Source organism: Mirounga angustirostris, unplaced genomic scaffold (assembly GCF_029215605.1).
Source record: "Mirounga angustirostris isolate CCGP_5_RB_7025 unplaced genomic scaffold, mMirAng1.0.hap1 SCAF_16, whole genome shotgun sequence".
Lineage (NCBI taxonomy): Eukaryota > Metazoa > Chordata > Mammalia > Carnivora > Phocidae > Mirounga > Mirounga angustirostris.
In genome coordinates, this window is record NW_026991724.1 from 37,369,764 (window position 1) to 37,392,975 (window position 23,212).

Sequence of the window (23,212 nt, forward strand, 5' to 3'; positions counted from 1 at the left end):
ATTTTCCAGTGTTCTTGTAGGAGAGGCCGGGAAAGGGTCCCCCACGTGAAATGGAGTGAGAAGCAGGCCGGTGCGCGAGGCGGCTCTCAACACACCTCTTGTTTATGAGGCTGGGACCCTGGCCCCGGGTGTGCCTGCGGGCCTAAGTAGCCAACCACCTAACTCAAAGGAACAACTCCGTAGAGCATCCCTGCTTCGGCTGAAAGAGCCCTCTGCCGGAGGGTGGACGCATTTTGCTGTGCGCGTGAGTGAGCCCACTGCAAGTGAGCCCACCCCCAGGTTCCGGGTGAGGCTCAGGCCCCGGGAGAGAGCAGAACACGACTCCCCACTTGTTTCATGAAGTTAGCGCTGCGGCCCCACTCTCGCATGGAAGTCGAAGAGCCCGCGTTCCAACCGGGAGTAGCAACACTGTAGGGAAACCGTGCTTTAGCGACCCTCGTCCTCCCTGTGAGAGGAAGCAGTTTAGGGTGTACTGTGGGTGAGAGCCTGGGGACGGGTTCCATTACGTAAAAGCGTGGGAGAGACAGGCCGGTGCAGAAGGCAGCTCTCAACTCACACCATGGTTACGGGTCTAGTACCGATGCCCCCGGTGGAGGTGCGTGGAGCCTCAAAGACAACCCCCTAACTCGAAGGAAGAACTCGGGAGAGAATCCGTGCTTCAGCTAAACCAGCAGCTCCCGAGGGTAGAAGCATGGCGTGGTGTGCGTGCAGGAGAGCACTGCAAGGGAGCCCAAAGCCTTTTGCGAGGGAGACGCAGGCCCCGGCAGAAGGCAGAACACGACTAGCCGTGTGGTTGATCTAGCCAGCCCTGCGGCCCTACTTGGGCATGGAAGCCTAAAGGCGGGCGTTCCAACTCGGAGAAACAACAGTGTGCAGAAACCGTGCTTTAAGCTACCGTCGACCTCTCTGCGGGAGGAAGCGGTTTAGGGTGGAGCGTGGGTGAGAGAGAGCCTGGGGACGGGCTCCATACAGAGAATCGGGGGAGAGACAGGCCGGTGCCGAAGGCAGCTGTCAACTCACCTCGTGTGGACGAGGCCATTCCCGTTGCCCCGGGTGTGCGTGCAGGCCTAAAGGCAGCCCCCTAACTGGGAGCCACAGCTCTGGTGAGAACCCGCGCTTCAGCTCCAATAGCCGTTGCTGAGGTGGGCAGCCGTTTGCTGTGGGAATGCGGAGAGCACGGCAAGTGAGGCCGAGAGCCTTTTCGAAGTGAGACTCGGGCCCTGGGCGGCAGGAGGCAGAACACGACTCCTCCCGTGTTTCATGAAACGAGCACTGCGGGCCCACTTTCCATGGGAGTCTAATGGCTAGCAGTCTTCCTCGAAAACCCATACGATAGAGGAGCCGTGCTTTAGCTCCCATCCACCTCTCGGAGGGAGGAAGCAGCTTCCAGGCTGCCGTGGGTGAGAGTCCGGGGAGCGGTCTCCTTCCGTGACAGCCAGGGAGCAGAAGTCCGGGCCAGAAGGCACCCCTTGGCCCAGCGCTTGTGACCTGAAGCTAACGCCACTGCTCCATGTGTGCACTGGAATGCTGGGTGCTCCACACTGATCTGGCAGAAAGAAGCCTGTAAAGACTCCCAGCTGCAGCTCATTCGCCTCTGCACAGGGTGGCAGCATTTTCAACTCTGCTGGAGGGCAAACCTGGGGACTGAGTCCCAGCAGAATTCCGAGGGAGAAGTAGGCATGGGCAGAAGGCACCTCTCGACTCAGCTCTTGTTTCGGGAACCTAGATCGGCTCTCCCGTGCGTGCGTGGAGTCCTAACGGCCGCCCACCCATCGCAAAGGGACAAAGCTGTAGAGAACCCTTGCCTCAGCAAAGATCGCCCTTCCTGAGCGTGAGCGTCATCTGTCGTGTGTTTTGGTGAAAGCTTGGGGAAGGGAACGAAAACGTAACTCTGAGTGAGAAGCAGGAGTGTAAAGGAAGGCTGCTGTCGACTCCCCTCTCCGTTTAGGAGATTGGCACTGCTGTACCCCGTGTGCCTGGATGCCTAGCTACCGGGCTACCAACGCCAAGAATCCATGCTACCGACTTAGCTGCGCTTTAGTGAACTTCGCCGTCCCTGAAGCTGGAGCAATTTTCCAGTGTTCTTGTAGGAGAGGCCGGGAAAGGGTCCCCCACGTGAAATGGAGTGAGAAGCAGGCCGGTGCGCGAGGCGGCTCTCAACACACCTCTTGTTTATGAGGCTGGGACCCTGGCCCCGGGTGTGCCTGCGGGCCTAAGTAGCCAACCACCTAACTCAAAGGAACAACTCCGTAGAGCATCCCTGCTTCGGCTGAAAGAGCCCTCTGCCGGAGGGTGGACGCATTTTGCTGTGCGCGTGAGTGAGCCCACTGCAAGTGAGCCCACCCCCAGGTTCCGGGTGAGGCTCAGGCCCCGGGAGAGAGCAGAACACGACTCCCCACTTGTTTCATGAAGTTAGCGCTGCGGCCCCACTCTCGCATGGAAGTCGAAGAGCCCGCGTTCCAACCGGGAGTAGCAACACTGTAGGGAAACCGTGCTTTAGCGACCCTCGTCCTCCCTGTGAGAGGAAGCAGTTTAGGGTGTACTGTGGGTGAGAGCCTGGGGACGGGTTCCATTACGTAAAAGCGTGGGAGAGACAGGCCGGTGCAGAAGGCAGCTCTCAACTCACACCATGGTTACGGGTCTAGTACCGATGCCCCCGGTGGAGGTGCGTGGAGCCTCAAAGACAACCCCCTAACTCGAAGGAAGAACTCGGGAGAGAATCCGTGCTTCAGCTAAACCAGCAGCTCCCGAGGGTAGAAGCATGGCGTGGTGTGCGTGCAGGAGAGCACTGCAAGGGAGCCCAAAGCCTTTTGCGAGGGAGACGCAGGCCCCGGCAGAAGGCAGAACACGACTAGCCGTGTGGTTGATCTAGCCAGCCCTGCGGCCCTACTTGGGCATGGAAGCCTAAAGGCGGGCGTTCCAACTCGGAGAAACAACAGTGTGCAGAAACCGTGCTTTAAGCTACCGTTGACCTCTCTGCGGGAGGAAGCGGTTTAGGGTGGAGCGTGGGTGAGAGAGAGCCTGGGGACGGGCTCCATACAGAGAATCGGGGGAGAGACAGGCCGGTGCCGAAGGCAGCTGTCAACTCACCTCGTGTGGACGAGGCCATTCCCGTTGCCCCGGGTGTGCGTGCAGGCCTAAAGGCAGCCCCCTAACTGGGAGCCACAGCTCTGGTGAGAACCCGCGCTTCAGCTCCAATAGCCGTTGCTGAGGTGGGCAGCCGTTTGCTGTGGGAATGCGGAGAGCACGGCAAGTGAGGCCGAGAGCCTTTTCGAAGTGAGACTCGGGCCCTGGGCGGCAGGAGGCAGAACACGACTCCTCCCGTGTTTCATGAAACGAGCACTGCGGGCCCACTTTCCATGGGAGTCTAATGGCTAGCAGTCTTCCTCGAAAACCCATACGATAGAGGAGCCGTGCTTTAGCTCCCATCCACCTCTCGGAGGGAGGAAGCAGCTTCCAGGCTGCCGTGGGTGAGAGTCCGGGGAGCGGTCTCCTTCCGTGACAGCCAGGGAGCAGAAGTCCGGGCCAGAAGGCACCCCTTGGCCCAGCGCTTGTGACCTGAAGCTAACGCCACTGCTCCATGTGTGCACTGGAATGCTGGGTGCTCCACACTGATCTGGCAGAAAGAAGCCTGTAAAGACTCCCAGCTGCAGCTCATTCGCCTCTGCACAGGGTGGCAGCATTTTCAACTCTGCTGGAGGGCAAACCTGGGGACTGAGTCCCAGCAGAATTCCGAGGGAGAAGTAGGCATGGGCAGAAGGCACCTCTCGACTCAGCTCTTGTTTCGGGAACCTAGATCGGCTCTCCCGTGCGTGCGTGGAGTCCTAACGGCCGCCCACCCATCGCAAAGGGACAAAGCTGTAGAGAACCCTTGCCTCAGCAAAGATCGCCCTTCCTGAGCGTGAGCGTCATCTGTCGTGTGTTTTGGTGAAAGCTTGGGGAAGGGAACGAAAACGTAACTCTGAGTGAGAAGCAGGAGTGTAAAGGAAGGCTGCTGTCGGCTCCCCTCTCCGTTTAGGAGATTGGCACTGCTGTACCCCGTGTGCCTGGATGCCTAGCTACCGGGCTACCAACGCCAAGAATCCATGCTACCGACTTAGCTGCGCTTTAGTGAACTTCGCCGTCCCTGAAGCTGGAGCAATTTTCCAGTGTTCTTGTAGGAGAGGCCGGGAAAGGGTCCCCCACGTGAAATGGAGTGAGAAGCAGGCCGGTGCGCGAGGCGGCTCTCAACACACCTCTTGTTTATGAGGCTGGGACCCTGGCCCCGGGTGTGCCTGCGGGCCTAAGTAGCCAACCACCTAACTCAAAGGAACAACTCCGTAGAGCATCCCTGCTTCGGCTGAAAGAGCCCTCTGCCGGAGGGTGGACGCATTTTGCTGTGCGCGTGAGTGAGCCCACTGCAAGTGAGCCCACCCCCAGGTTCCGGGTGAGGCTCAGGCCCCGGGAGAGAGCAGAACACGACTCCCCACTTGTTTCATGAAGTTAGCGCTGCGGCCCCACTCACGCATGGAAGTCGAAGAGCCCGCGTTCCAACCGGGAGAAGCAACACTGTAGGGAAACCGTGCTTTAGCGACCCTCGTCCTCCCTGTGAGAGGAAGCAGTTTAGGGTGTACTGTGGGTGAGAGCCTGGGGACGGGTTCCATTACGTAAAAGCGTGGGAGAGACAGGCCGGTGCAGAAGGCAGCTCTCAACTCACACCATGGTTACGGGTCTAGTACCGATGCCCCCGGTGGAGGTGCGTGGAGCCTCAAAGACAACCCCCTAACTCGAAGGAAGAACTCGGGAGAGAATCCGTGCTTCAGCTAAACCAGCAGCTCCCGAGGGTAGAAGCATGGCGTGGTGTGCGTGCAGGAGAGCACTGCAAGGGAGCCCAAAGCCTTTTGCGAGGGAGACGCAGGCCCCGGCAGAAGGCAGAACACGACTAGCCGTGTGGTTGATCTAGCCAGCCCTGCGGCCCTACTTGGGCATGGAAGCCTAAAGGCGGGCGTTCCAACTCGGAGAAACAACAGTGTGCAGAAACCGTGCTTTAAGCTACCGTCGACCTCTCTTCGGGAGGAAGCGGTTTAGGGTGGAGCGTGGGTGAGAGAGAGCCTGGGGACGGGCTCCATACAGAGAATCGGGGGAGAGACAGGCCGGTGCCGAAGGCAGCTGTCAACTCACCTCGTGTGGACGAGGCCATTCCCGTTGCCCCGGGTGTGCGTGCAGGCCTAAAGGCAGCCCCCTAACTGGGAGCCACAGCTCTGGTGAGAACCCGCGCTTCAGCTCCAATAGCCGTTGCTGAGGTGGGCAGCCGTTTGCTGTGGGAATGCGGAGAGCACGGCAAGTGAGGCCGAGAGCCTTTTCGAAGTGAGACTCGGGCCCTGGGCGGCAGGAGGCAGAACACGACTCCTCCCGTGTTTCATGAAACGAGCACTGCGGGCCCACTTTCCATGGGAGTCTAATGGCTAGCAGTCTTCCTCGAAAACCCATACGATAGAGGAGCCGTGCTTTAGCTCCCATCCACCTCTCGGAGGGAGGAAGCAGCTTCCAGGCTGCCGTGGGTGAGAGTCCGGGGAGCGGTCTCCTTCCGTGACAGCCAGGGAGCAGAAGTCCGGGCCAGAAGGCACCCCTTGGCCCAGCGCTTGTGACCTGAAGCTAACGCCACTGCTCCATGTGTGCACTGGAATGCTGGGTGCTCCACACTGATCTGGCAGAAAGAAGCCTGTAAAGACTCCCAGCTGCAGCTCATTCGCCTCTGCACAGGGTGGCAGCATTTTCAACTCTGCTGGAGGGCAAACCTGGGGACTGAGTCCCAGCAGAATTCCGAGGGAGAAGTAGGCATGGGCAGAAGGCACCTCTCGACTCAGCTCTTGTTTCGGGAACCTAGATCGGCTCTCCCGTGCGTGCGTGGAGTCCTAACGGCCGTCCACCCATCGCAAAGGGACAAAGCTGTAGAGAACCCTTGCCTCAGCAAAGATCGCCCTTCTTGAGCGTGAGCGTCATCTGTCGTGTGTTTTGGTGAAAGCTTGGGGAAGGGAACGAAAACGTAACTCTGAGTGAGAAGCAGGAGTGTAAAGGAAGGCTGCTGTCGGCTCCCCTCTCCGTTTAGGAGATTGGCACTGCTGTACCCCGTGTGCCTGGATGCCTAGCTACCGGGCTACCAACGCCAAGAATCCATGCTACCGACTTAGCTGCGCTTTAGTGAACTTCGCCGTCCCTGAAGCTGGAGCAATTTTCCAGTGTTCTTGTAGGAGAGGCCGGGAAAGGGTCCCCCACGTGAAATGGAGTGAGAAGCAGGCCGGTGCGCGAGGCGGCTCTCAACACACCTCTTGTTTATGAGGCTGGGACCCTGGCCCCGGGTGTGCCTGCGGGCCTAAGTAGCCAACCACCTAACTCAAAGGAACAACTCCGTAGAGCATCCCTGCTTCGGCTGAAAGAGCCCTCTGCCGGAGGGTGGACGCATTTTGCTGTGCGCGTGAGTGAGCCCACTGCAAGTGAGCCCACCCCCAGGTTCCGGGTGAGGCTCAGGCCCCGGGAGAGAGCAGAACACGACTCCCCACTTGTTTCATGAAGTTAGCACTGCGGCCCCACTCTCGCATGGAAGTCGAAGAGCCCGCGTTCCAACCGGGAGAAGCAACACTCTAGGGAAACCGTGCTTTAGCTACCCTCGTCCTCCCTGTGAGAGGAAGCAGTTTAGGGTGTACTGTGGGTGAGAGCCTGGGGACGGGCTCCATTACGTAAAATCGTGGGAGAGACAGGCCGGTGCAGAAGGCAGCTCTCAACTCACACCATGGTTACGGGTCTAGTACCGATGCCCCCGGTGGAGGTGCGTGGAGCCTCAAAGACAACCCCCTAACTCGAAGGAAGAACTCGGGAGAGAATCCGTGCTTCAGCTAAACCAGCAGCTCCCGAGGGTAGAAGCATGGCGTGGTGTGCGTGCAGGAGAGCACTGCAAGGGAGCCCAAAGCCTTTTGCGAGGGAGACGCAGGCCCCGGCAGAAGGCAGAACACGACTAGCCGTGTGGTTGATCTAGCCAGCCCTGCGGCCCTACTTGGGCATGGAAGCCTAAAGGCGGGCGTTCCAACTCGGAGAAACAACAGTGTGCAGAAACCGTGCTTTAAGCTACCGTCGACCTCTCTGCGGGAGGAAGCGGTTTAGGGTGGAGCGTGGGTGAGAGAGAGCCTGGGGACGGGCTCCATACAGAGAATCGGGGGAGAGACAGGCCGGTGCCGAAGGCAGCTGTCAACTCACCTCGTGTGGACGAGGCCATTCCCGTTGCCCCGTGTGTGCGTGCAGGCCTAAAGGCAGCCCCCTAACTGGAAGCCACAGCTCTGGTGAGAACCCGCGCTTCAGCTCCAATAGCCGTTGCTGAGGTGGGCAGCCGTTTGCTGTGGGAATGCGGAGAGCACGGCAAGTGAGGCCGAGAGCCTTTTCGAAGTGAGACTCGGGCCCTGGGCGGCAGGAGGCAGAACACGACTCCTCCCGTGTTTCATGAAACGAGCACTGCGGGCCCACTTTCCATGGGAGTCTAATGGCTAGCAGTCTTCCTCGAAAACCCATACGATAGAGGAGCCGTGCTTTAGCTCCCATCCACCTCTCGGAGGGAGGAAGCAGCTTCCAGGCTGCCGTGGGTGAGAGTCCGGGGAGCGGTCTCCTTCCGTGACAGCCAGGGAGCAGAAGTCCGGGCCAGAAGGCACCCCTTGGCCCAGCGCTTGTGACCTGAAGCTAACGCCACTGCTCCATGTGTGCACTGGAATGCTGGGTGCTCCACACTGATCTGGCAGAAAGAAGCCTGTAAAGACTCCCAGCTGCAGCTCATTCGCCTCTGCACAGGGTGGCAGCATTTTCAACTCTGCTGGAGGGCAAACCTGGGGACTGAGTCCCAGCAGAATTCCGAGGGAGAAGTAGGCATGGGCAGAAGGCACCTCTCGACTCAGCTCTTGTTTCGGGAACCTAGATCGGCTCTCCCGTGCGTGCGTGGAGTCCTAACGGCCGCCCACCCATCGCAAAGGGACAAAGCTGTAGAGAACCCTTGCCTCAGCAAAGATCGCCCTTCCTGAGCGTGAGCGTCATCTGTCGTGTGTTTTGGTGAAAGCTTGGGGAAGGGAACGAAAACGTAACTCTGAGTGAGAAGCAGGAGTGTAAAGGAAGGCTGCTGTCGACTCCCCTCTCCGTTTAGGAGATTGGCACTGCTGTACCCCGTGTGCCTGGATGCCTAGCTACCGGGCTACCAACGCCAAGAATCCATGCTACCGACTTAGCTGCGCTTTAGTGAACTTCGCCGTCCCTGAAGCTGGAGCAATTTTCCAGTGTTCTTGTAGGAGAGGCCGGGAAAGGGTCCCCCACGTGAAATGGAGTGAGAAGCAGGCCGGTGCGCGAGGCGGCTCTCAACACACCTCTTGTTTATGAGGCTGGGACCCTGGCCCCGGGTGTGCCTGCGGGCCTAAGTAGCCAACCACCTAACTCAAAGGAACAACTCCGTAGAGCATCCCTGCTTCGGCTGAAAGAGCCCTCTGCCGGAGGGTGGACGCATTTTGCTGTGCGCGTGAGTGAGCCCACTGCAAGTGAGCCCACCCCCAGGTTCCGGGTGAGGCTCAGGCCCCGGGAGAGAGCAGAACACGACTCCCCACTTGTTTCATGAAGTTAGCACTGCGGCCCCACTCTCGCATGGAAGTCGAAGAGCCCGCGTTCCAACCGGGAGAAGCAACACTCTAGGGAAACCGTGCTTTAGCTACCCTCGTCCTCCCTGTGAGAGGAAGCAGTTTAGGGTGTACTGTGGGTGAGAGCCTGGGGACGGGCTCCATTACGTAAAATCGTGGGAGAGACAGGCCGGTGCAGAAGGCAGCTCTCAACTCACACCATGGTTACGGGTCTAGTACCGATGCCCCCGGTGGAGGTGCGTGGAGCCTCAAAGACAACCCCCTAACTCGAAGGAAGAACTCGGGAGAGAATCCGTGCTTCAGCTAAACCAGCAGCTCCCGAGGGTAGAAGCATGGCGTGGTGTGCGTGCAGGAGAGCACTGCAAGGGAGCCCAAAGCCTTTTGCGAGGGAGACGCAGGCCCCGGCAGAAGGCAGAACACGACTAGCCGTGTGGTTGATCTAGCCAGCCCTGCGGCCCTACTTGGGCATGGAAGCCTAAAGGCGGGCGTTCCAACTCGGAGAAACAACAGTGTGCAGAAACCGTGCTTTAAGCTACCGTCGACCTCTCTGCGGGAGGAAGCGGTTTAGGGTGGAGCGTGGGTGAGAGAGAGCCTGGGGACGGGCTCCATACAGAGAATCGGGGGAGAGACAGGCCGGTGCCGAAGGCAGCTGTCAACTCACCTCGTGTGGACGAGGCCATTCCCGTTGCCCCGTGTGTGCGTGCAGGCCTAAAGGCAGCCCCCTAACTGGAAGCCACAGCTCTGGTGAGAACCCGCGCTTCAGCTCCAATAGCCGTTGCTGAGGTGGGCAGCCGTTTGCTGTGGGAATGCGGAGAGCACGGCAAGTGAGGCCGAGAGCCTTTTCGAAGTGAGACTCGGGCCCTGGGCGGCAGGAGGCAGAACACGACTCCTCCCGTGTTTCATGAAACGAGCACTGCGGGCCCACTTTCCATGGGAGTCTAATGGCTAGCAGTCTTCCTCGAAAACCCATACGATAGAGGAGCCGTGCTTTAGCTCCCATCCACCTCTCGGAGGGAGGAAGCAGCTTCCAGGCTGCCGTGGGTGAGAGTCCGGGGAGCGGTCTCCTTCCGTGACAGCCAGGGAGCAGAAGTCCGGGCCAGAAGGCACCCCTTGGCCCAGCGCTTGTGACCTGAAGCTAACGCCACTGCTCCATGTGTGCACTGGAATGCTGGGTGCTCCACACTGATCTGGCAGAAAGAAGCCTGTAAAGACTCCCAGCTGCAGCTCATTCGCCTCTGCACAGGGTGGCAGCATTTTCAACTCTGCTGGAGGGCAAACCTGGGGACTGAGTCCCAGCAGAATTCCGAGGGAGAAGTAGGCATGGGCAGAAGGCACCTCTCGACTCAGCTCTTGTTTCGGGAACCTAGATCGGCTCTCCCGTGCGTGCGTGGAGTCCTAACGGCCGCCCACCCATCGCAAAGGGACAAAGCTGTAGAGAACCCTTGCCTCAGCAAAGATCGCCCTTCCTGAGCGTGAGCGTCATCTGTCGTGTGTTTTGGTGAAAGCTTGGGGAAGGGAACGAAAACGTAACTCTGAGTGAGAAGCAGGAGTGTAAAGGAAGGCTGCTGTCGACTCCCCTCTCCGTTTAGGAGATTGGCACTGCTGTACCCCGTGTGCCTGGATGCCTAGCTACCGGGCTACCAACGCCAAGAATCCATGCTACCGACTTAGCTGCGCTTTAGTGAACTTCGCCGTCCCTGAAGCTGGAGCAATTTTCCAGTGTTCTTGTAGGAGAGGCCGGGAAAGGGTCCCCCACGTGAAATGGAGTGAGAAGCAGGCCGGTGCGCGAGGCGGCTCTCAACACACCTCTTGTTTATGAGGCTGGGACCCTGGCCCCGGGTGTGCCTGCGGGCCTAAGTAGCCAACCACCTAACTCAAAGGAACAACTCCGTAGAGCATCCCTGCTTCGGCTGAAAGAGCCCTCTGCCGGAGGGTGGACGCATTTTGCTGTGCGCGTGAGTGAGCCCACTGCAAGTGAGCCCACCCCCAGGTTCCGGGTGAGGCTCAGGCCCCGGGAGAGAGCAGAACACGACTCCCCACTTGTTTCATGAAGTTAGCACTGCGGCCCCACTCTCGCATGGAAGTCGAAGAGCCCGCGTTCCAACCGGGAGAAGCAACACTCTAGGGAAACCGTGCTTTAGCTACCCTCGTCCTCCCTGTGAGAGGAAGCAGTTTAGGGTGTACTGTGGGTGAGAGCCTGGGGACGGGCTCCATTACGTAAAATCGTGGGAGAGACAGGCCGGTGCAGAAGGCAGCTCTCAACTCACACCATGGTTACGGGTCTAGTACCGATGCCCCCGGTGGAGGTGCGTGGAGCCTCAAAGACAACCCCCTAACTCGAAGGAAGAACTCGGGAGAGAATCCGTGCTTCAGCTAAACCAGCAGCTCCCGAGGGTAGAAGCATGGCGTGGTGTGCGTGCAGGAGAGCACTGCAAGGGAGCCCAAAGCCTTTTGCGAGGGAGACGCAGGCCCCGGCAGAAGGCAGAACACGACTAGCCGTGTGGTTGATCTAGCCAGCCCTGCGGCCCTACTTGGGCATGGAAGCCTAAAGGCGGGCGTTCCAACTCGGAGAAACAACAGTGTGCAGAAACCGTGCTTTAAGCTACCGTCGACCTCTCTGCGGGAGGAAGCGGTTTAGGGTGGAGCGTGGGTGAGAGAGAGCCTGGGGACGGGCTCCATACAGAGAATCGGGGGAGAGACAGGCCGGTGCCGAAGGCAGCTGTCAACTCACCTCGTGTGGACGAGGCCATTCCCGTTGCCCCGTGTGTGCGTGCAGGCCTAAAGGCAGCCCCCTAACTGGAAGCCACAGCTCTGGTGAGAACCCGCGCTTCAGCTCCAATAGCCGTTGCTGAGGTGGGCAGCCGTTTGCTGTGGGAATGCGGAGAGCACGGCAAGTGAGGCCGAGAGCCTTTTCGAAGTGAGACTCGGGCCCTGGGCGGCAGGAGGCAGAACACGACTCCTCCCGTGTTTCATGAAACGAGCACTGCGGGCCCACTTTCCATGGGAGTCTAATGGCTAGCAGTCTTCCTCGAAAACCCATACGATAGAGGAGCCGTGCTTTAGCTCCCATCCACCTCTCGGAGGGAGGAAGCAGCTTCCAGGCTGCCGTGGGTGAGAGTCCGGGGAGCGGTCTCCTTCCGTGACAGCCAGGGAGCAGAAGTCCGGGCCAGAAGGCACCCCTTGGCCCAGCGCTTGTGACCTGAAGCTAACGCCACTGCTCCATGTGTGCACTGGAATGCTGGGTGCTCCACACTGATCTGGCAGAAAGAAGCCTGTAAAGACTCCCAGCTGCAGCTCATTCGCCTCTGCACAGGGTGGCAGCATTTTCAACTCTGCTGGAGGGCAAACCTGGGGACTGAGTCCCAGCAGAATTCCGAGGGAGAAGTAGGCATGGGCAGAAGGCACCTCTCGACTCAGCTCTTGTTTCGGGAACCTAGATCGGCTCTCCCGTGCGTGCGTGGAGTCCTAACGGCCGCCCACCCATCGCAAAGGGACAAAGCTGTAGAGAACCCTTGCCTCAGCAAAGATCGCCCTTCCTGAGCGTGAGCGTCATCTGTCGTGTGTTTTGGTGAAAGCTTGGGGAAGGGAACGAAAACGTAACTCTGAGTGAGAAGCAGGAGTGTAAAGGAAGGCTGCTGTCGACTCCCCTCTCCGTTTAGGAGATTGGCACTGCTGTACCCCGTGTGCCTGGATGCCTAGCTACCGGGCTACCAACGCCAAGAATCCATGCTACCGACTTAGCTGCGCTTTAGTGAACTTCGCCGTCCCTGAAGCTGGAGCAATTTTCCAGTGTTCTTGTAGGAGAGGCCGGGAAAGGGTCCCCCACGTGAAATGGAGTGAGAAGCAGGCCGGTGCGCGAGGCGGCTCTCAACACACCTCTTGTTTATGAGGCTGGGACCCTGGCCCCGGGTGTGCCTGCGGGCCTAAGTAGCCAACCACCTAACTCAAAGGAACAACTCCGTAGAGCATCCCTGCTTCGGCTGAAAGAGCCCTCTGCCGGAGGGTGGACGCATTTTGCTGTGCGCGTGAGTGAGCCCACTGCAAGTGAGCCCACCCCCAGGTTCCGGGTGAGGCTCAGGCCCCGGGAGAGAGCAGAACACGACTCCCCACTTGTTTCATGAAGTTAGCACTGCGGCCCCACTCTCGCATGGAAGTCGAAGAGCCCGCGTTCCAACCGGGAGAAGCAACACTCTAGGGAAACCGTGCTTTAGCTACCCTCGTCCTCCCTGTGAGAGGAAGCAGTTTAGGGTGTACTGTGGGTGAGAGCCTGGGGACGGGCTCCATTACGTAAAATCGTGGGAGAGACAGGCCGGTGCAGAAGGCAGCTCTCAACTCACACCATGGTTACGGGTCTAGTACCGATGCCCCCGGTGGAGGTGCGTGGAGCCTCAAAGACAACCCCCTAACTCGAAGGAAGAACTCGGGAGAGAATCCGTGCTTCAGCTAAACCAGCAGCTCCCGAGGGTAGAAGCATGGCGTGGTGTGCGTGCAGGAGAGCACTGCAAGGGAGCCCAAAGCCTTTTGCGAGGGAGACGCAGGCCCCGGCAGAAGGCAGAACACGACTAGCCGTGTGGTTGATCTAGCCAGCCCTGCGGCCCTACTTGGGCATGGAAGCCTAAAGGCGGGCGTTCCAACTCGGAGAAACAACAGTGTGCAGAAACCGTGCTTTAAGCTACCGTCGACCTCTCTGCGGGAGGAAGCGGTTTAGGGTGGAGCGTGGGTGAGAGAGAGCCTGGGGACGGGCTCCATACAGAGAATCGGGGGAGAGACAGGCCGGTGCCGAAGGCAGCTGTCAACTCACCTCGTGTGGACGAGGCCATTCCCGTTGCCCCGTGTGTGCGTGCAGGCCTAAAGGCAGCCCCCTAACTGGAAGCCACAGCTCTGGTGAGAACCCGCGCTTCAGCTCCAATAGCCGTTGCTGAGGTGGGCAGCCGTTTGCTGTGGGAATGCGGAGAGCACGGCAAGTGAGGCCGAGAGCCTTTTCGAAGTGAGACTCGGGCCCTGGGCGGCAGGAGGCAGAACACGACTCCTCCCGTGTTTCATGAAACGAGCACTGCGGGCCCACTTTCCATGGGAGTCTAATGGCTAGCAGTCTTCCTCGAAAACCCATACGATAGAGGAGCCGTGCTTTAGCTCCCATCCACCTCTCGGAGGGAGGAAGCAGCTTCCAGGCTGCCGTGGGTGAGAGTCCGGGGAGCGGTCTCCTTCCGTGACAGCCAGGGAGCAGAAGTCCGGGCCAGAAGGCACCCCTTGGCCCAGCGCTTGTGACCTGAAGCTAACGCCACTGCTCCATGTGTGCACTGGAATGCTGGGTGCTCCACACTGATCTGGCAGAAAGAAGCCTGTAAAGACTCCCAGCTGCAGCTCATTCGCCTCTGCACAGGGTGGCAGCATTTTCAACTCTGCTGGAGGGCAAACCTGGGGACTGAGTCCCAGCAGAATTCCGAGGGAGAAGTAGGCATGGGCAGAAGGCACCTCTCGACTCAGCTCTTGTTTCGGGAACCTAGATCGGCTCTCCCGTGCGTGCGTGGAGTCCTAACGGCCGCCCACCCATCGCAAAGGGACAAAGCTGTAGAGAACCCTTGCCTCAGCAAAGATCGCCCTTCCTGAGCGTGAGCGTCATCTGTCGTGTGTTTTGGTGAAAGCTTGGGGAAGGGAACGAAAACGTAACTCTGAGTGAGAAGCAGGAGTGTAAAGGAAGGCTGCTGTCGACTCCCCTCTCCGTTTAGGAGATTGGCACTGCTGTACCCCGTGTGCCTGGATGCCTAGCTACCGGGCTACCAACGCCAAGAATCCATGCTACCGACTTAGCTGCGCTTTAGTGAACTTCGCCGTCCCTGAAGCTGGAGCAATTTTCCAGTGTTCTTGTAGGAGAGGCCGGGAAAGGGTCCCCCACGTGAAATGGAGTGAGAAGCAGGCCGGTGCGCGAGGCGGCTCTCAACACACCTCTTGTTTATGAGGCTGGGACCCTGGCCCCGGGTGTGCCTGCGGGCCTAAGTAGCCAACCACCTAACTCAAAGGAACAACTCCGTAGAGCATCCCTGCTTCGGCTGAAAGAGCCCTCTGCCGGAGGGTGGACGCATTTTGCTGTGCGCGTGAGTGAGCCCACTGCAAGTGAGCCCACCCCCAGGTTCCGGGTGAGGCTCAGGCCCCGGGAGAGAGCAGAACACGACTCCCCACTTGTTTCATGAAGTTAGCACTGCGGCCCCACTCTCGCATGGAAGTCGAAGAGCCCGCGTTCCAACCGGGAGAAGCAACACTCTAGGGAAACCGTGCTTTAGCTACCCTCGTCCTCCCTGTGAGAGGAAGCAGTTTAGGGTGTACTGTGGGTGAGAGCCTGGGGACGGGCTCCATTACGTAAAATCGTGGGAGAGACAGGCCGGTGCAGAAGGCAGCTCTCAACTCACACCATGGTTACGGGTCTAGTACCGATGCCCCCGGTGGAGGTGCGTGGAGCCTCAAAGACAACCCCCTAACTCGAAGGAAGAACTCGGGAGAGAATCCGTGCTTCAGCTAAACCAGCAGCTCCCGAGGGTAGAAGCATGGCGTGGTGTGCGTGCAGGAGAGCACTGCAAGGGAGCCCAAAGCCTTTTGCGAGGGAGACGCAGGCCCCGGCAGAAGGCAGAACACGACTAGCCGTGTGGTTGATCTAGCCAGCCCTGCGGCCCTACTTGGGCATGGAAGCCTAAAGGCGGGCGTTCCAACTCGGAGAAACAACAGTGTGCAGAAACCGTGCTTTAAGCTACCGTCGACCTCTCTGCGGGAGGAAGCGGTTTAGGGTGGAGCGTGGGTGAGAGAGAGCCTGGGGACGGGCTCCATACAGAGAATCGGGGGAGAGACAGGCCGGTGCCGAAGGCAGCTGTCAACTCACCTCGTGTGGACGAGGCCATTCCCGTTGCCCCGTGTGTGCGTGCAGGCCTAAAGGCAGCCCCCTAACTGGAAGCCACAGCTCTGGTGAGAACCCGCGCTTCAGCTCCAATAGCCGTTGCTGAGGTGGGCAGCCGTTTGCTGTGGGAATGCGGAGAGCACGGCAAGTGAGGCCGAGAGCCTTTTCGAAGTGAGACTCGGGCCCTGGGCGGCAGGAGGCAGAACACGACTCCTCCCGTGTTTCATGAAACGAGCACTGCGGGCCCACTTTCCATGGGAGTCTAATGGCTAGCAGTCTTCCTCGAAAACCCATACGATAGAGGAGCCGTGCTTTAGCTCCCATCCACCTCTCGGAGGGAGGAAGCAGCTTCCAGGCTGCCGTGGGTGAGAGTCCGGGGAGCGGTCTCCTTCCGTGACAGCCAGGGAGCAGAAGTCCGGGCCAGAAGGCACCCCTTGGCCCAGCGCTTGTGACCTGAAGCTAACGCCACTGCTCCATGTGTGCACTGGAATGCTGGGTGCTCCACACTGATCTGGCAGAAAGAAGCCTGTAAAGACTCCCAGCTGCAGCTCATTCGCCTCTGCACAGGGTGGCAGCATTTTCAACTCTGCTGGAGGGCAAACCTGGGGACTGAGTCCCAGCAGAATTCCGAGGGAGAAGTAGGCATGGGCAGAAGGCACCTCTCGACTCAGCTCTTGTTTCGGGAACCTAGATCGGCTCTCCCGTGCGTGCGTGGAGTCCTAACGGCCGCCCACCCATCGCAAAGGGACAAAGCTGTAGAGAACCCTTGCCTCAGCAAAGATCGCCCTTCCTGAGCGTGAGCGTCATCTGTCGTGTGTTTTGGTGAAAGCTTGGGGAAGGGAACGAAAACGTAACTCTGAGTGAGAAGCAGGAGTGTAAAGGAAGGCTGCTGTCGACTCCCCTCTCCGTTTAGGAGATTGGCACTGCTGTACCCCGTGTGCCTGGATGCCTAGCTACCGGGCTACCAACGCCAAGAATCCATGCTACCGACTTAGCTGCGCTTTAGTGAACTTCGCCGTCCCTGAAGCTGGAGCAATTTTCCAGTGTTCTTGTAGGAGAGGCCGGGAAAGGGTCCCCCACGTGAAATGGAGTGAGAAGCAGGCCGGTGCGCGAGGCGGCTCTCAACACACCTCTTGTTTATGAGGCTGGGACCCTGGCCCCGGGTGTGCCTGCGGGCCTAAGTAGCCAACCACCTAACTCAAAGGAACAACTCCGTAGAGCATCCCTGCTTCGGCTGAAAGAGCCCTCTGCCGGAGGGTGGACGCATTTTGCTGTGCGCGTGAGTGAGCCCACTGCAAGTGAGCCCACCCCCAGGTTCCGGGTGAGGCTCAGGCCCCGGGAGAGAGCAGAACACGACTCCCCACTTGTTTCATGAAGTTAGCACTGCGGCCCCACTCTCGCATGGAAGTCGAAGAGCCCGCGTTCCAACCGGGAGAAGCAACACTCTAGGGAAACCGTGCTTTAGCTACCCTCGTCCTCCCTGTGAGAGGAAGCAGTTTAGGGTGTACTGTGGGTGAGAGCCTGGGGACGGGCTCCATTACGTAAAATCGTGGGAGAGACAGGCCGGTGCAGAAGGCAGCTCTCAACTCACACCATGGTTACGGGTCTAGTACCGATGCCCCCGGTGGAGGTGCGTGGAGCCTCAAAGACAACCCCCTAACTCGAAGGAAGAACTCGGGAGAGAATCCGTGCTTCAGCTAAACCAGCAGCTCCCGAGGGTAGAAGCATGGCGTGGTGTGCGTGCAGGAGAGCACTGCAAGGGAGCCCAAAGCCTTTTGCGAGGGAGACGCAGGCCCCGGCAGAAGGCAGAACACGACTAGCCGTGTGGTTGATCTAGCCAGCCCTGCGGCCCTACTTGGGCATGGAAGCCTAAAGGCGGGCGTTCCAACTCGGAGAAACAACAGTGTGCAGAAACCGTGCTTTAAGCTACCGTCGACCTCTCTGCGGGAGGAAGCGGTTTAGGGTGGAGCGTGGGTGAGAGAGAGCCTGGGGACGGGCTCCATACAGAGAATCGGGGGAGAGACAGGCCGGTGCCGAAGGCAGCTGTCAACTCACCTCGTGTGGACGAGGCCATTCCCGTTGCCCCGTGTGTGCGTGCAGGCCTAAAGGCAGCCCCCTAACTGGAAGCCACAGCTCTGGTGAGAACCCGCGCTTCAGCTCCAATAGCCGTTGCTGAGGTGGGCAGCCGTTTGCTGTGGGAATGCGGAGAGCACGGCAAGTGAGGCCGAGAGCCTTTTCGAAGTGAGACTCGGGCCCTGGGCGGCAGGAGGCAGAACACGACTCCTCCCGTGTTTCATGAAACGAGCACTGCGGGCCCACTTTCCATGGGAGTCTAATGGCTAGCAGTCTTCCTCGAAAACCCATACGATAGAGGAGCCGTGCTTTAGCTCCCATCCACCTCTCGGAGGGAGGAAGCAGCTTCCAGGCTGCCGTGGGTGAGAGTCCGGGGAGCGGTCTCCTTCCGTGACAGCCAGGGAGCAGAAGTCCGGGCCAGAAGGCACCCCTTGGCCCAGCGCTTGTGACCTGAAGCTAACGCCACTGCTCCATGTGTGCACTGGAATGCTGGGTGCTCCACACTGATCTGGCAGAAAGAAGCCTGTAAAGACTCCCAGCTGCAGCTCATTCGCCTCTGCACAGGGTGGCAGCATTTTCAACTCTGCTGGAGGGCAAACCTGGGGACTGAGTCCCAGCAGAATTCCGAGGGAGAAGTAGGCATGGGCAGAAGGCACCTCTCGACTCAGCTCTTGTTTCGGGAACCTAGATCGGCTCTCCCGTGCGTGCGTGGAGTCCTAACGGCCGCCCACCCATCGCAAAGGGACAAAGCTGTAGAGAACCCTTGCCTCAGCAAAGATCGCCCTTCCTGAGCGTGAGCGTCATCTGTCGTGTGTTTTGGTGAAAGCTTGGGGAAGGGAACGAAAACGTAACTCTGAGTGAGAAGCAGGAGTGTAAAGGAAGGCTGCTGTCGACTCCCCTCTCCGTTTAGGAGATTGGCACTGCTGTACCCCGTGTGCCTGGATGCCTAGCTACCGGGCTACCAACGCCAAGAATCCATGCTACCGACTTAGCTGCGCTTTAGTGAACTTCGCCGTCCCTGAAGCTGGAGCAATTTTCCAGTGTTCTTGTAGGAGAGGCCGGGAAAGGGTCCCCCACGTGAAATGGAGTGAGAAGCAGGCCGGTGCGCGAGGCGGCTCTCAACACACCTCTTGTTTATGAGGCTGGGACCCTGGCCCCGGGTGTGCCTGCGGGCCTAAGTAGCCAACCACCTAACTCAAAGGAACAACTCCGTAGAGCATCCCTGCTTCGGCTGAAAGAGCCCTCTGCCGGAGGGTGGACGCATTTTGCTGTGCGCGTGAGTGAGCCCACTGCAAGTGAGCCCACCCCCAGGTTCCGGGTGAGGCTCAGGCCCCGGGAGAGAGCAGAACACGACTCCCCACTTGTTTCATGAAGTTAGCACTGCGGCCCCACTCTCGCATGGAAGTCGAAGAGCCCGCGTTCCAACCGGGAGAAGCAACACTCTAGGGAAACCGTGCTTTAGCTACCCTCGTCCTCCCTGTGAGAGGAAGCAGTTTAGGGTGTACTGTGGGTGAGAGCCTGGGGACGGGCTCCATTACGTAAAATCGTGGGAGAGACAGGCCGGTGCAGAAGGCAGCTCTCAACTCACACCATGGTTACGGGTCTAGTACCGATGCCCCCGGTGGAGGTGCGTGGAGCCTCAAAGACAACCCCCTAACTCGAAGGAAGAACTCGGGAGAGAATCCGTGCTTCAGCTAAACCAGCAGCTCCCGAGGGTAGAAGCATGGCGTGGTGTGCGTGCAGGAGAGCACTGCAAGGGAGCCCAAAGCCTTTTGCGAGGGAGACGCAGGCCCCGGCAGAAGGCAGAACACGACTAGCCGTGTGGTTGATCTAGCCAGCCCTGCGGCCCTACTTGGGCATGGAAGCCTAAAGGCGGGCGTTCCAACTCGGAGAAACAACAGTGTGCAGAAACCGTGCTTTAAGCTACCGTCGACCTCTCTGCGGGAGGAAGCGGTTTAGGGTGGAGCGTGGGTGAGAGAGAGCCTGGGGACGGGCTCCATACAGAGAATCGGGGGAGAGACAGGCCGGTGCCGAAGGCAGCTGTCAACTCACCTCGTGTGGACGAGGCCATTCCCGTTGCCCCGGGTGTGCGTGCAGGCCTAAAGGCAGCCCCCTAACTGGGAGCCACAGCTCTGGTGAGAACCCGCGCTTCAGCTCCAATAGCCGTTGCTGAGGTGGGCAGCCGTTTGCTGTGGGAATGCGGAGAGCACGGCAAGTGAGGCCGAGAGCCTTTTCGAAGTGAGACTCGGGCCCTGGGCGGCAGGAGGCAGAACACGACTCCTCCCGTGTTTCATGAAACGAGCACTGCGGGCCCACTTTCCATGGGAGTCTAATGGCTAGCAGTCTTCCTCGAAAACCCATACGATAGAGGAGCCGTGCTTTAGCTCCCATCCACCTCTCGGAGGGAGGAAGCAGCTTCCAGGCTGCCGTGGGTGAGAGTCCGGGGAGCGGTCTCCTTCCGTGACAGCCAGGGAGCAGAAGTCCGGGCCAGAAGGCACCCCTTGGCCCAGCGCTTGTGACCTGAAGCTAACGCCACTGCTCCATGTGTGCACTGGAATGCTGGGTGCTCCACACTGATCTGGCAGAAAGAAGCCTGTAAAGACTCCCAGCTGCAGCTCATTCGCCTCTGCACAGGGTGGCAGCATTTTCAACTCTGCTGGAGGGCAAACCTGGGGACTGAGTCCCAGCAGAATTCCGAGGGAGAAGTAGGCATGGGCAGAAGGCACCTCTCGACTCAGCTCTTGTTTCGGGAACCTAGATCGGCTCTCCCGTGCGTGCGTGGAGTCCTAACGGCCGCCCACCCATCGCAAAGGGACAAAGCTGTAGAGAACCCTTGCCTCAGCAAAGATCGCCCTTCCTGAGCGTGAGCGTCATCTGTCGTGTGTTTTGGTGAAAGCTTGGGGAAGGGAACGAAAACGTAACTCTGAGTGAGAAGCAGGAGTGTAAAGGAAGGCTGCTGTCGACTCCCCTCTCCGTTTAGGAGATTGGCACTGCTGTACCCCGTGTGCCTGGATGCCTAGCTACCGGGCTACCAACGCCAAGAATCCATGCTACCGACTTAGCTGCGCTTTAGTGAACTTCGCCGTCCCTGAAGCTGGAGCAATTTTCCAGTGTTCTTGTAGGAGAGGCCGGGAAAGGGTCCCCCACGTGAAATGGAGTGAGAAGCAGGCCGGTGCGCGAGGCGGCTCTCAACACACCTCTTGTTTATGAGGCTGGGACCCTGGCCCCGGGTGTGCCTGCGGGCCTAAGTAGCCAACCACCTAACTCAAAGGAACAACTCCGTAGAGCATCCCTGCTTCGGCTGAAAGAGCCCTCTGCCGGAGGGTGGACGCATTTTGCTGTGCGCGTGAGTGAGCCCACTGCAAGTGAGCCCACCCCCAGGTTCCGGGTGAGGCTCAGGCCCCGGGAGAGAGCAGAACACGACTCCCCACTTGTTTCATGAAGTTAGCACTGCGGCCCCACTCTCGCATGGAAGTCGAAGAGCCCGCGTTCCAACCGGGAGAAGCAACACTGTAGGGAAACCGTGCTTTAGCGACCCTCGTCCTCCCTGTGAGAGGAAGCAGTTTAGGGTGTACTGTGCGTGAGAGCCTGGGGACGGGCTCCATTACGTAAAATCGTGGGAGAGACAGGCCGGTGCAGAAGGCAGCTCTCAACTCACACCATGGTTACGGGTCTAGTACCGATGCCCCCGGTGGAGGTGCGTGGAGCCTCAAAGACAACCCCCTAACTCGAAGGAAGAACTCGGGAGAGAATCCGTGCTTCAGCTAAACCAGCAGCTCCCGAGGGTAGAAGCATGGCGTGGTGTGCGTGCAGGAGAGCACTGCAAGGGAGCCCAAAGCCTTTTGCGAGGGAGACGCAGGCCCCGGCAGAAGGCAGAACACGACTAGCCGTGTGGTTGATCTAGCCAGCCCTGCGGCCCTACTTGGGCATGGAAGCCTAAAGGCGGGCGTTCCAACTCGGAGAAACAACAGTGTGCAGAAACCGTGCTTTAAGCTACCGTCGACCTCTCTGCGGGAGGAAGCGGTTTAGGGTGGAGCGTGGGTGAGAGAGAGCCTGGGGACGGGCTCCATACAGAGAATCGGGGGAGAGACAGGCCGGTGCCGAAGGCAGCTGTCAACTCACCTCGTGTGGACGAGGCCATTCCCGTTGCCCCGGGTGTGCGTGCAGGCCTAAAGGCAGCCCCCTAACTGGGAGCCACAGCTCTGGTGAGAACCCGCGCTTCAGCTCCAATAGCCGTTGCTGAGGTGGGCAGCCGTTTGCTGTGGGAATGCGGAGAGCACGGCAAGTGAGGCCGAGAGCCTTTTCGAAGTGAGACTCGGGCCCTGGGCGGCAGGAGGCAGAACACGACTCCTCCCGTGTTTCATGAAACGAGCACTGCGGGCCCACTTTCCATGGGAGTCTAATGGCTAGCAGTCTTCCTCGAAAACCCATACGATAGAGGAGCCGTGCTTTAGCTCCCATCCACCTCTCGGAGGGAGGAAGCAGCTTCCAGGCTGCCGTGGGTGAGAGTCCGGGGAGCGGTCTCCTTCCGTGACAGCCAGGGAGCAGAAGTCCGGGCCAGAAGGCACCCCTTGGCCCAGCGCTTGTGACCTGAAGCTAACGCCACTGCTCCATGTGTGCACTGGAATGCTGGGTGCTCCACACTGATCTGGCAGAAAGAAGCCTGTAAAGACTCCCAGCTGCAGCTCATTCGCCTCTGCACAGGGTGGCAGCATTTTCAACTCTGCTGGAGGGCAAACCTGGGGACTGAGTCCCAGCAGAATTCCGAGGGAGAAGTAGGCATGGGCAGAAGGCACCTCTCGACTCAGCTCTTGTTTCGGGAACCTAGATCGGCTCTCCCGTGCGTGCGTGGAGTCCTAACGGCCGCCCACCCATCGCAAAGGGACAAAGCTGTAGAGAACCCTTGCCTCAGCAAAGATCGCCCTTCCTGAGCGTGAGCGTCATCTGTCGTGTGTTTTGGTGAAAGCTTGGGGAAGGGAACGAAAACGTAACTCTGAGTGAGAAGCAGGAGTGTAAAGGAAGGCTGCTGTCGACTCCCCTCTCCGTTTAGGAGATTGGCACTGCTGTACCCCGTGTGCCTGGATGCCTAGCTACCGGGCTACCAACGCCAAGAATCCATGCTACCGACTTAGCTGCGCTTTAGTGAACTTCGCCGTCCCTGAAGCTGGAGCAATTTTCCAGTGTTCTTGTAGGAGAGGCCGGGAAAGGGTCCCCCACGTGAAATGGAGTGAGAAGCAGGCCGGTGCGCGAGGCGGCTCTCAACACACCTCTTGTTTATGAGGCTGGGACCCTGGCCCCGGGTGTGCCTGCGGGCCTAAGTAGCCAACCACCTAACTCAAAGGAACAACTCCGTAGAGCATCCCTGCTTCGGCTGAAAGAGCCCTCTGCCGGAGGGTGGACGCATTTTGCTGTGCGCGTGAGTGAGCCCACTGCAAGTGAGCCCACCCCCAGGTTCCGGGTGAGGCTCAGGCCCCGGGAGAGAGCAGAACACGACTCCCCACTTGTTTCATGAAGTTAGCACTGCGGCCCCACTCTCGCATGGAAGTCGAAGAGCCCGCGTTCCAACCGGGAGAAGCAACACTGTAGGGAAACCGTGCTTTAGCGACCCTCGTCC